We start from the raw sequence: 12,576 nt of genomic DNA, 5'->3' as shown, positions 1-12,576 counted from the left end.
GGGGCGGTAGATGGGGGCGAGAGGCGGCGCCTCGCTCTACAAAAATACAGGTACAAGAGCTTTCGAAATCTGGCCCCAAAGTTAGATGAACTGCGTTGTGTTAAATCCATGCACTCATAAGTGTATTGTCCAAACAGGTAGACGTGGCATCTATTATTGAGAAGACGAAGTATCTTCACATGGTGTGTTTGACAGGTACGAGTAGTACATAATGTATACAAGCACCTTAAGTTTCATCAAAACATACTTGGTTGCTAAAAGCAGGTTATGTGATGTTTAAATAGGATTGAGAGCACAAGAAAAAGTTATTCCTCCGCCTATCCTTGCATCGCAAGATTGCTCAGATTAAGGTATGAATTCCTTAAATATAAGAATAGGTTGTTGTAATGCCCCATGATTACGTATTGTAAATGTGGACAAAAATGTTTTGTTAATTTCCTAGATTGTTTTTGTGAAAAAGTTGTCCCAGTTGAGACCTGAAAAAAGGATTGTGTCCACTAATAGAAGTCATTACAGGTCATCTACATAGGAACATACAGGTACATTTATCTCTTATCCAAACGGTGATATCTCAGAAAAGAGGCCAACTGGTTGTATTAAAACTTTGTTTTTTTACATCCTAACAGAAAAATAACAGAGCCCTGATGATGGTTTGGACATTTATGGCCCGAACTTGAAACGCGTCGGCAAATCCAGCAAGAGCTAATTACAACATTTAGTGTGCTTTAGGATAAAATTGATACATGCTTTTTTTGCTCTTGTAATGAATTGGCTCTCTTCATGAAAATAATTTTGACTATTGAAATGGTTTATTATATTGCAAAATTGTTGCACTGCAATGTGTATTGTTCGTTGGATGTAATATTAATGTTATTTGTTTGGATATTTTCGTAATGTGTTTTGTGTTAATTGTTTATTGAGTAAGACTGTCAGTAATTTTTTGTATTGTGTATTCTCTTTCTGCCATTTGAAATAATTTTTGTATAAAGAACATGCCTAAAAGGTATAAATAAATATACCGGATCAGATTTAATAAAATTGTTTATTTGGTCCCTAATCACAATTAAACTGAGAAGGGGACAATTTTTTGTATGTTAGATTATATGGGGTCCAGCCCTCCCTCAGCCCCGTCAAGGACCTATCTCCTTTTGTGCCCAGCCTATTCAGCACCCCAGAACAAATGGTTAAAACCTATTTGTAAAAATTTGAGAACACAGTTGGAGCTGGAGGCGCTGCGGATTATGAGGACCGACACAACAGAACGAGTGGTCATTGCAGTTGCAAAGTTCTTGGGTTGGTCGTGGATTATGAGAGCCAAGCACCTTACAGATAGTTGATTATTTTCTCAAATCTGTTTTTATAAACATATTTTAGTACGTCTTTAATTGTATATATGTTATATTGTTGTAACATAATTTTTACACGATTATTTGTCTTGCCAGAGTGTTTTTAATGGTTAGGGAATGATGTTATAGCTAATTATTATGATTGTCTTTTATGATGAAATATTTCGAAATAAAGACGTTTGAACTGAACAGTACATAGAGGATTTCTAATGCGACCAGGAGACAGGAGGGGACATGGGTGGGATGTTGAGGGTGGGTGGGAGGCGGAAATGTTTGCCTTTTATTGTATTATATGGAGAGACTGCAGGGATATTGTAGATTCCCCCCACGGGTGGAAATAAAGATCACATTACTGTTAACCGGGGCAGCTGCTAGTCTTTCGGTTTGGGGAGAAAATTTTAAAATTAACTGATGGATGCTTACGTTATTTTGTAAATGGTATACAATGCTTTGATCGGTCTTGAATAAAGAGTTAAAAAAAAAACTATCATGACCAACACAATGTGATCCATATTACTTCCATCTTGACAGAAAATATATTCAAGCACAGGCTCCCACTGGAAGGTAGTGAGGACATTCAGATGCTGTGAAAGTCTTTTTAATGCCCAAAGGAATGATTGCGAGATTTACTTACCATGTAAACTGGTGAAATGATGCTGTATGCCAGAAGACTGCTTTTTTTTTATTTTCTTCAGTCACGGCAATGCAGAGAAATTCAGTTGTGAAACACTGCAACCGCTGGTCATTCAGTATAATCTGCAGATGGAAAAGTCCACTGTTAGCACATTTACTATAAGCAGTACAAAAAAATCTTGCTTTTTATAAAGGGTAAACAGATCAATTCTATGGAGTCTGTATTATTTTGAAAATCAACCTCACTTTAGAAAATCAAACTCAATTTGTGTTTTTAACCTCCCACAATTCTCTGAATCCCATGCCTCATTTGCTAACACTCCACAAACAACTATAGCATGTACATTAGGACATAGCTAAAGAGATCTATTGCCAGCCAAGTGGCAGTGTACTTGTGATCTAGGCTGTCCGGAACACGGGAAAGCCGAGAAATTCAAGATGGCGCCCGGCTGGGCGCCCTTCGGCTCGGCGCCCTTCGGCTCGACATCCAGCGGTCCACTCTAGCAGGGAGGAGAGAGAGAGAGAGAGATAACGGACGAGTGGAGGAGTGGACCGACGGTTACACCAGGTGTGGAGAGTCGGGGTGATTAGCAACGCGGCGAGAGGAGAGGAGGACACGAAGGAGGGTGTTGAGCGGCTGAAGAGCGAAGCAGCGGTGGACGTGGAGAGGAGAAGAGCGGAGATTGTCGGAAAACCCGCAGAAGTCGACGCGACACTTCAAGAAGAGAGAGAGCCTCCAACATACACCGCGCTTGTATCCGGTAGATCGTTGAGGGCACAGGACACCGAGATTGACGTGACGTAGTGGGAAGGGTGGAAAAAGAGGTTGGAGGGAAAGGGTTTGTTGGGTTTTGGCGCAAATGAGGGCACTAGCTAGTATATGTTTGGCACACCCTTGAACCAAGAACCCTATACCCTTTACCTGTTCCCAACCAGTACCCTTCCTACCTCACTACTTGTGGTGACCTCGGAATGTTGGTGAAGGGGAGCACCTCATAGTCTATAGCTAATTGTAGTGTCCTTTCTTTTCTCTGTTTGCCTTTTGGGAAGTACCGGCCTTGGTCACCGTGTGGAAGCAGTACAGCTAGAAGAGGAAAACCCACCCTGAGAGACTAAGCCAAGACTGTATTCCAGGACTGATTAATTCTTCCTTCATTGTGTATAAGTGATACACTCCAACTGTCCGGTCTGTAAGAAATAAATAGTAACCAACTATAGACTGTTTTGGGAGAAGTGTGTTTTCAATTAGAAGAGTTATAATTCTGCACAAGTAAACTTACCCTACCTCCCTTCTTGATAGAGGTTAAAATCATCACAGTGGTGTCAGAAGTGGGATACTATCATCTAAAAGAAGATGACGCAACCTGTCACTGTGCAGGATATGATAACCCAATTAGCCGAAGGACAGAGACATTTGCAATTGGTGTTAGAGCAGCAGAATCAAAATGCTCAAAAAGAAAGAGTCTTTCCAAGCTGCTATAAAAGAACAGGCTGCTCTGTTAACCAGCAATCAGAAAGTTCAAGATACAGCCATTTTGCAACTCACCGACGTTATTTCTAATGCTCGAGTACATCCTAACATACCTGGGAGTGTTTTGCAGAAATTTCAAGAAGGGGAAGATCCCGATTTCTTCTTTACTAACTTTGAACGGGTTGCTGCTACTGCTACTTGGCCGCCCGTATGATGGGGCCAATATATAGCACCATTACTATCTGGAGAATTACAGGCAGCGTACCAAGCGGCCAACCCAGCTGGAGTGACCCCATATCAAGAGATAAAGAAAGCAATTTTAGAAAGATTGGGTTGTGACCATGAGTATTATCGGACCCGCTTTCGTAAAGAAAAATGGGTCACAGGGGACAATCCACGGGCCTTATATCATCGGGTTAGAGACCTGGGGAATCTGTGGCTCCAACCTCATGCTACCTCAATGGAAGAAGTCACTGAACAAATTTATCTAGAACAATATCTGGAGGCCATACCTAGTAACACCAGAGCATGGCTAAAGCAACATCTGGGACTGACAACCCAGTCTGCCATTGAATTGGCTTGTGCATATCATCGGTCTCCCGACTTTAAAGCTTCCACAGGCAGAGCCCCCATTAATTTTCCCAAACCTACCCCGAGAACTTCCACAGAGGGTGGAGAGAAAAGACCCTTTTATGCGCCCAAAACTAGTCCTAAAATGTTCCCAAAAGTTACTAGTCCAGTTAACATGGGTTCTCAGTGTTTTAGATGTGCAGAGTGGGAACATATTTCACGTAACTGCCCGTTAAACAATGACAGTACAGAGCCCATGGAGGTGGGGTGGTCAAGAGGCAGAGTACTAGTAACTGGGGCTCCTAGAAGAAGGTATAAGACCATTCGCCTTAATGGTAAAACTATTTAAGCCTTACTAGATACAGGTTGTCATCAGACCGTGGTGGTACAATACTTAGTACCATTACACTCTATTTGTTTAGAGGAAACAGTTTTGGTTTCCTGTGTACATGGAGACATTAAAGAATACCCCTTAGCGGAAGTGTTGCTATAGATAGACGGATATCCTCAGGTAAGGAAGGTAGGAGCAGTTCCCAAATTACCAGAAAAGCTGCTGCTGGGTACCGACTTACCACGGTTTCATGAGTATCTGACAGCAGTATTGAATCAGGAAGTGGAAATGGACTGGTTACAAGAAGCTCCCTTTTCCTGTGAAAATATAACTAGTCCAAGAGATAGGGAAAAAAGTCTAAAAATGAGAAAAGAAGAGACAAGGAGAGATGCGCTTCTGCATTTCAAAATCTTGCCTCATGTCTACTCTCTTCTCCAGAAAATGGCAATACTCCGACTCGGAGTTTTCGTGCAGACCAGAAAGATGACAGCACCCTTGCAAATGACTGGAATCAAGTGCAGGAGTTTGAGCAAGAGAAGGTAGGACCATATTTCTTTGTAAAAAGAGGATTGTTATACAGAGCCAGTGAAGGACAGGGGGTTAAAGATGGAGCAGTTACTAGTACCACTGGCCTTCAGAGAACAAGTGTTACAGTTAGCACACAACCAAACAGGGGTTAGGCCACTACGGACAAGAACTGACATTGAAGTATCTGCTAGAGAGATTCTATTGGCCGGGGGTGTATCGGGAAACTGCCAAATTCTGCGCTGCCTGCTCACAATGTCAGTTAGTCACTCCCTCTTAAGACAAAAAGGTACCCTTACATCCTTTACCAATTATTGATGTTCCCTTTCAATGGGTTTTGAATGGACCTAGTAGGACCCCTTCTTCCATCTGCTAGGGGACACCAATACATATTGGTACTAGTAGACTACGCCACAAGATACCCAGAAGCCATTCCTCTCACAAGCATGACTACAGTGACGGTCGCTCAAGCTATGGTATCTTTCTTCTCCCGAGTGTGGCTCCCTTCAGAACTATTAACAGACCAAGGAACTCCTTTAATAGCTAAGCTGATGAAAGAAGTGTGTAAAGTTTTAGGAATCCATCAAATTCAAACGGCAGTGTGTCACCCCCAGACGGATGGTCTGGTGGAAAGGTACAATAAAACTATTAAAACTATGCTCAAGAAACTGATAGGAGAGACAGGAAAGGACTGGGACAGGAGAAGTTGTCCTTAGTGCTGTTTGCAATTCGAACACATGAACAAAAATCGACGGGATTTTCTCCTTTTGAACTTCTGTTTGGGAGGAAACCCCGCACTTTATTAGACATGGCAGCTGAACAGTGGACAGAGGAGGAAGATGAGGGCAAACCCTTACTTGGATACGTGCAGACCTTAAAAGAAACACTAGATACGCTATGGGACACTGTCCACCAGAATATGGAAAAGGCCCAAGGTAGACAGAAAACCCAGAATGATCGCTCTAGCCACATGAGAGAATTAACAGTAGGGGACAAGGTCTTAATACTCCTTCCCTCCTCTAATAAGAAATTGTTAGCAACATGGCAAGGACCCTATACTGTCTTACAAAAAGTAACTCCAGTCTCCTATAGAATTGCTCTACCACATACTAATAAAATATTGCAGACTTATCACATTAACTTACTTGAGAAATGGGAGGAACCCAAGGCTGTGCCCCAAGACCAGAAGGCAGTGCAAGCGATTAATCATGTAACAATCCATAAAACATTAGACTTGCCCCAGAGTGTTGATATTACTGAGAAAGAAGAAACACCAACCATGGGACCTAAGTTATCTGCTGACCAAAAACATCAGTTAGAGCAACTGCCGGAACAGTACCCCGGGCTTAGTTCAGGTAGCCGAGGGCGGACATCTTTGGTAGCCCATGACATTATAACTCAACCAGGAAAGGTGGTAAATGTCAAGCCATACCGCATTCCTGAGGCTAGAAGAGAGGCAGTAGAACAAGAGGTTGAAAAGATGTTTCAGGCCGGTATAATTGAACCCTCTAAGAGTAACTGGCGCTCTCCCATCGTGTTAGTGCCCAAACCGGATGGAAGCATTCGTTTTTGCATGGACTTCCGACAAGTGAACGCTCACTCCAAATTTGATAATTACCCCATGCCCCGGGTAGATGAGCTGATAGAAAGATTGGGGGAGGCTCAGGTCATGTCTACCATCGATTAAACCAAAGGCTACTGGCAAATACCCTTAACCCAGTCAGCTCAAGAAAAGACAGCCTTTTCAACGCCCTCCGGGTTATATTAATTTAAAGGCATGCCTTTTGGACTCCATGGAGCTCCGGCTACTTTTCAAAGGCTTATGGGCATTTTACTGCTAGCACACCAAAAATATGCGGTTGCATATTTGGATGATATCGTAGTACACAGCCCCAATTGGGAGACTCATTTAGAACACCTTAAGAACTTATTTAACACCATGACTCAAGCAGGACTAACCATGAATCCAAAGAAAAGCACATTGGGAACTCATCAGATTGATTATTTAGGGTATACTATCAATGAGGGGACCCTCAAACCACAAATAAATAAGTTAGAAGCCATTCAAAATATTCCAAAACCAACCACTAGAAGAGAAGTAAGCTTTTTTGGGATTAGTGGGGTATTATAGAAGATTTATTCCACAACTATCAGAAGTGGCAAGCCCTCTTACAGATTTACTAAGAGACAAACCTTCCAGAGCCAAAATTAAGTGGGGTCAGTCGCATGAAAATAGTTTTGAGGCTTTAAAAACATTATTATGTCATGCCCCAGTATTAACTTGTCCTGACTACAAGAAGTCGCTTGTACTACAAACCGACGCGTCAGATAGGGGACTGGGAGCAGTACTATCACAACCAGATTCCCAAGGCCTACTTAAGCCAGTGCTATTCTTGAGTCAGAAACTATTCCCAAGAGAAACCAGATATGCTACAATGGAGAAAGAATGCCTTGCCATTAAGTGGGCCATGGAATCCCTACAGTACTATTTGTTAGAACTTACCTTCTTCCTCGTAACAGGTCATGCCCCATTGACATGGTTAGCCACTAATAAGGATACCAATGCTAAAGTCTTACGATGGTTCCTGGCCTTACAACCTTTTTCCTTTCAGACTTTACACATACAAGGAAAATTACAAGGAAATGTGGACTACTTATCCAGGTTCCCTTTGTCATAATGGCCCGATCGTCCATCCCAAGAAGAGAGGCAATGTGATATAGGCTGGCAGGAACACTGGAAAGCCGAGAACTTCAAGATGGCGCCCGCCTGGGCGCCCTTCGGCTCAACATCCAGCGGTCCACTCTCGCGGGGAGGAGAGAGAGACAGAACAGACGAGTGGAGGAGCGGAACGAGGGTTACCCCAGGTGTGGAGAGTCGGGGGTGATTAGCAACGCGGCGAGAGGAGAGGAGGACACGAAGGAGGGTTTTGAGCGGCTGAAGAGCGGAGCGGCGGTGGACGTGGAGAGGAGAAGAGAGGAGATTGTCGGAAGACCCGCAGAAGTCGACGCAACACTTCAAGAAGAGAGAGAGCCTCCAACATACACCGCGCTTGTATCCGGTAGATCCTTGAGGGCACAGGACACCGAGGTACCCAATGCTATGGTCCAAGGGGACCGTACCGCCAGGCAAGTGACGTGGAGGGAAGGGTGGAAAAGGAGATTGGAGGGAAAGGGTTTGTGGGGGTTTTGGCGCAAATGAGGGCACTTGCTAGTACATGTTTGGCACACCCTTGACCCAAGAACCCTATACCCTTTACCTGTTCCCAACCGGTACCCTTTCTACCTCACTACTTGTGGTGACCTCGGAATGTTGGTGAAGTGGAGCACCTCATAGTCTATAGATAAAACAGACAGATAGTGACTGTAGTGTCCTTTCTTTTCTCCATTTGCCTTTTGGGAAGTACCGACCTTGGTCACTGTGTGGAAGCAGTGCAGCTAGAAGAGGAAAACCCACCCTGAGAGACTCTAAGCCAAGACTGTATTCCAGGACTGATTAGTTCTTCCTTCATTGTTTATAAGTGATACACTCCAACTGTCCGGTCTGTAAGAAATAAATAGTAACCAACTATAGACTGTTTTGGGAGAAGTGTGTTTCCAATTATAAGAGTTATAATTCTGCACAAGTAAACTTTCCCTACCTCCTTTCTTGATAGAGGTTAAAACCATCACAGTACCCATCTCACTTCATTTGTTTTAGGATATGGTACACACCAGTAGCAATTAAGTCAGCTGATAAACTGAGCAAGGAAGGGCTATGCTACAGTTAATGGGAATAATAAAAGCTATGAATAGCATGTTCACCATCATCATTTTAGGCAATTCCTACCAGTTCAGCAATAGTGAAGTTGAGACTTATGCTCAAAATTACGTTCATACAAATTTAGAAGTCTCAAAAAATGCCCTAATTTCATTAATCTTACAATTTTAGTTTCATTTGGGCATCCTGTCTACACTGCTACTCATTTCATTACCAAGATAAATGAATCCTGCTGCTTGTTAGGCAACAGAGTGGCCCTCACGTCAGACAACATCTTGCTTTAGCTTTATGATGTCAGAGCGCCTCAGGTCCAATCGTCCTTGCGGAAGCTGACCACACATGAGGATGAGATATCAGAAGTTATGATCATCAGCAGCCCTCATGGGATTTGCAAATAGGTTGGGAGCTAGGCCGATGGAAGCCCTTTTAAAAATGTATAATAGTAAATCTGTTTCACTGGCATTATACGGTTCACCCCTATGGGGTTATGTAAACCTTGAACCGACACAGAAGGCGGAAAACAGATTTATATGCTCCCTCCTGTCTGTCCCACAGTCCACACCGACTTTTTCCATAAAATATGGAGGTGGGCCTAGATTTCGTCACTGATAGACTGAACATGGCACCCTTGATCTTTTGGCTAAAGACGTGGCTCAATGAAGAATGTCCCTTAATCAAAAGATTATGACTGATGTCATGTCTATGGACCATTCCAAAAGGGTGCCATGGTTGGCCTACCTGAAGAAGTCTTTTTCAGATCTGGGTCGCCCGGAACTCTTCACATCCCCTCTGGACATCTAGAAACAGGATGTAGATACAATCAAGAAGCAGTTCATGAGTAGGGCAAGAGTGGGGCGTGAGGAAAGGGAACAGCAGAAACCTGCAGTGAGGAAACACTATTCGCTTGTAAATTCCATTGCACTAGCACCTTACCTTTGTGTTGTTACAAAGCCATTTCATAGGTTTCTCCTGACAAAATTTAGGTTTAATTTATTACATTTTTATCTGGGTAATTTTAAAACCTGGGAAAAACCAGAATTAGCCCCTCCCTGTTGTTGTGATAATTTTTCCGTTCAGGACACCATGCATTTCGTCATGTTTTGCGGTTTGTTTTTAGAGCATAGGAAAAAATATCTGTTGCCTGTGTTAAAGGAGGTTGGCTTCACGCAGGTGAGACCAGCCCTGCTTTATCTTCAATCACTGAACGAGATCCGTATTACATTTTGCATGGCAAATTTCTTGGTGGCGGCAGTTAGAACTAAAAAAATGCAACATAGTAATGGGCCCCTCTAAATGAGTTTTGTTTTTAAATTTTGCATAAAATGAATTAACTCGCTCCTTTCATACATATTATGGAACTGTACCCCGTTGTATGCACTGATTTGTATGATATTGTAAATAGTCTCTATTTGTATTTTAATGTTTTATCTCTTTGTATGATTTTTAACTAAATCGAATAAAGATTCTTGACTGAGAAGTTATGCAGTAGGTTACTATTTGTATTCATGACTGCAAGGCAAGCAGGAGGGGGAATGGTAAAGGATTCTGAACAACTCCAAGCACAGGGGGCTTTTTGAAAGTGGGACGGAGATACAAAAACAGAGATTGTCCTTACCAACAATCAAACTTAAGTATCAGAGTCCAACATGCAGAGTGCAGGGGAAGACGTTAAATGAGCTTCCTTCCGTGAGAATGTAACACTATTGTTTTAAAGTGAGATAGTGCATTTCAGCTGCCAAGGCAGCAATTTCCTTGAATGGAACATTGCTAGCATCGGGATCTAAATCAGGCTTTAGCCGGCTACAGCCTCGAAGCTCCCAGGCGGTGTATGATAGCCAAGGCTTTAGGCAACTTGGCCTCGGGCCTCTCTAATGGCCGGCTCCCCGAAACCAAGATGAATGCATTTTCAACATACTGAAACCACTGGCAGTAGATTATGGGGAATTCATTTCTTGGGCAACTTAAATCTGGCCGTTTTGAGGAAGCACTTCACAATTCCATTGAGGCGTCGCTCCGGTGCAGCAGTGTTGTGCCAAAGCCGTTTTTTTCTCCGCTCTACTTAGAACCCGAACATCCTGTTCTCACCCCAGAAGGTAACTGTGTATCTGCTTTTGGCTCAGACGTGAAGCCCAGAGTGGAGGACTTGAATAAAGAACTTGGCCACTGATGCACGCAGAACGGCAGCTTCGATCTTACCACCGGCCAGACGGTCTCCGAAATAGAGGAATAGGAGGAAGAGGAAGACATGTCTGATACCAATAGCCCACCTCTCCCGTACGCCCAGAAACCAGCCCCAGAAGGTGCTTGCACGACAGACGGTTTTTGTCTCGCTGGAAAAGACCTTCGGTTGGTGTCAGTGTGCCTGGAGCAGATCGAGGTACCAGGCCAGCAGGGTTTCTTCTGGTCTGAGCTAAAACACCAAGGGCCAGATTTAGGTGACCAATTACCGGTCGGTAACGGCCGAATTCAGCCGTTACCGACCGGTAATTGGATTTTGAGATGTAGGGCATGCATTTACAGAATCCGTATTTTACAGATTCTGTATTTACCGATTCTGTAAAATTACCGAATCGGTAAATACAGACTCGGTAAAATACTGATTCTGTAAATGCAGATGTAGCTGGCACATGTCAGAGTGCCACAGGGCTTTAAGAATCGGTATTTTACCACCCAATCCAATTGGGTGGCAAAATACCGAATTCAGGTGTGCATGCACATGTGCGCATGCACACCTGTGCCATGTGACACACAGACATGCCCTTAGGGCATGTCTGTGTGCCACATAGCACACATGCCCGTCTTTGGGGTGCTAGAGGGTGTCAAAGTGACACCCCCTGCACCCTTGCTAAAATCGATATTTACCGAATCTGTAATTACAGATTCGGTATTGCCCATTGATTCCTATGGGCTTCAGGGCCCATAGGAATCAATGAGCAATACCGAATCTGTATTTACAGAATCGGTAAATACCGAATCTTAACGATTCGGTATTTACCGAATCTGAAATACCTACATCTCCCCCCCTCTATTTTACCACTTCTTAAATACCGAATCGGTATGATTCGGTATTTAAGAAGTGGTAAAATAAAATTACCTACATCTGGCCCCAAATCTTCCTGATCACATACTGGTGAGTGCTGTTGACAAACGGTTTCTACCAGATGACAATGGAAAAAATGCACTTCTAGGTTTCTCCAGAAACTGCGTAGGTTGTGGTGAGAGGGGATTTCGATATTTCATGGAGTTCTCGAACCATATCAACTTGAAGCTCACAACTCAGCCGAAGAAGAAGAAGCACTTAAAGTACTACATAGTGAGGAACTCCCAAGGAGCTCTGTCAAAGGGCCCCCTCATCTGCTGGAAAGGCAATAGAGAAGAATTTAGAAGTCGGCTTTCGCCTGCAGGTAGCCATTCCACGAAACCCAACTGTTCATGGTCTCCTTCTTCAACGTCAGAAAGTGAAACGACTAATGGGTACAAGTCAGGCTTTATGCAGACAGAGTGCACCTCATACAGAACAGCCAAAGGAGTTGCTGCTGTTAACCTGAGTTTGATCCAGGACCTGTCTGTGCCATGAAACAAAGGCATCGTAAAGTCACTGGCTTTGCCGGGGCAGCTCATAGGGAAGGCATTCGGCTTAGTCCCTCTTACGTTACGTGCCCCTGACGTTGCTAATTTTTTGAAAGAACAAGGGGAACCCAGCGGGTAGCTATGGACCATGGGTATCAGCTAAGTTTTGGGAAACAAAGGTCCTAAGCGTAAATGAAGTATTACAACAATGTGATATAGACCACAATAGGCTCCTATATTTTTATCTCCCTTGTCCAGCCGGACAGGGAATCTATTAATCAAATGAATTATTTTTAGTTCTGAATACAATCATGCAATAAACATTTCATTGCAGTAAGGCACAATCCTGTACCGTACCGGAGAAAGATGAGAG

General features: G+C 43.4%; 1 pseudogene; it reads left to right on the top strand.

Moving 5' to 3' along the window:
* The first annotated feature begins 10,569 nt into the window (after positions 1–10,569).
* On the top strand, positions 10,570–12,210 carry LOC147708277 (GREB1-like protein pseudogene; annotated as a pseudogene).
* Positions 12,211–12,576: the final 366 nt, after the last annotated feature.

The sequence above is a fragment of the Lissotriton vulgaris genome, chromosome 6 (assembly GCF_964263255.1).
Source record: "Lissotriton vulgaris chromosome 6, aLisVul1.2, whole genome shotgun sequence".
Lineage (NCBI taxonomy): Eukaryota > Metazoa > Chordata > Amphibia > Caudata > Salamandridae > Lissotriton > Lissotriton vulgaris.
This window is presented reverse-complemented; position numbering and strand designations above follow the sequence as displayed.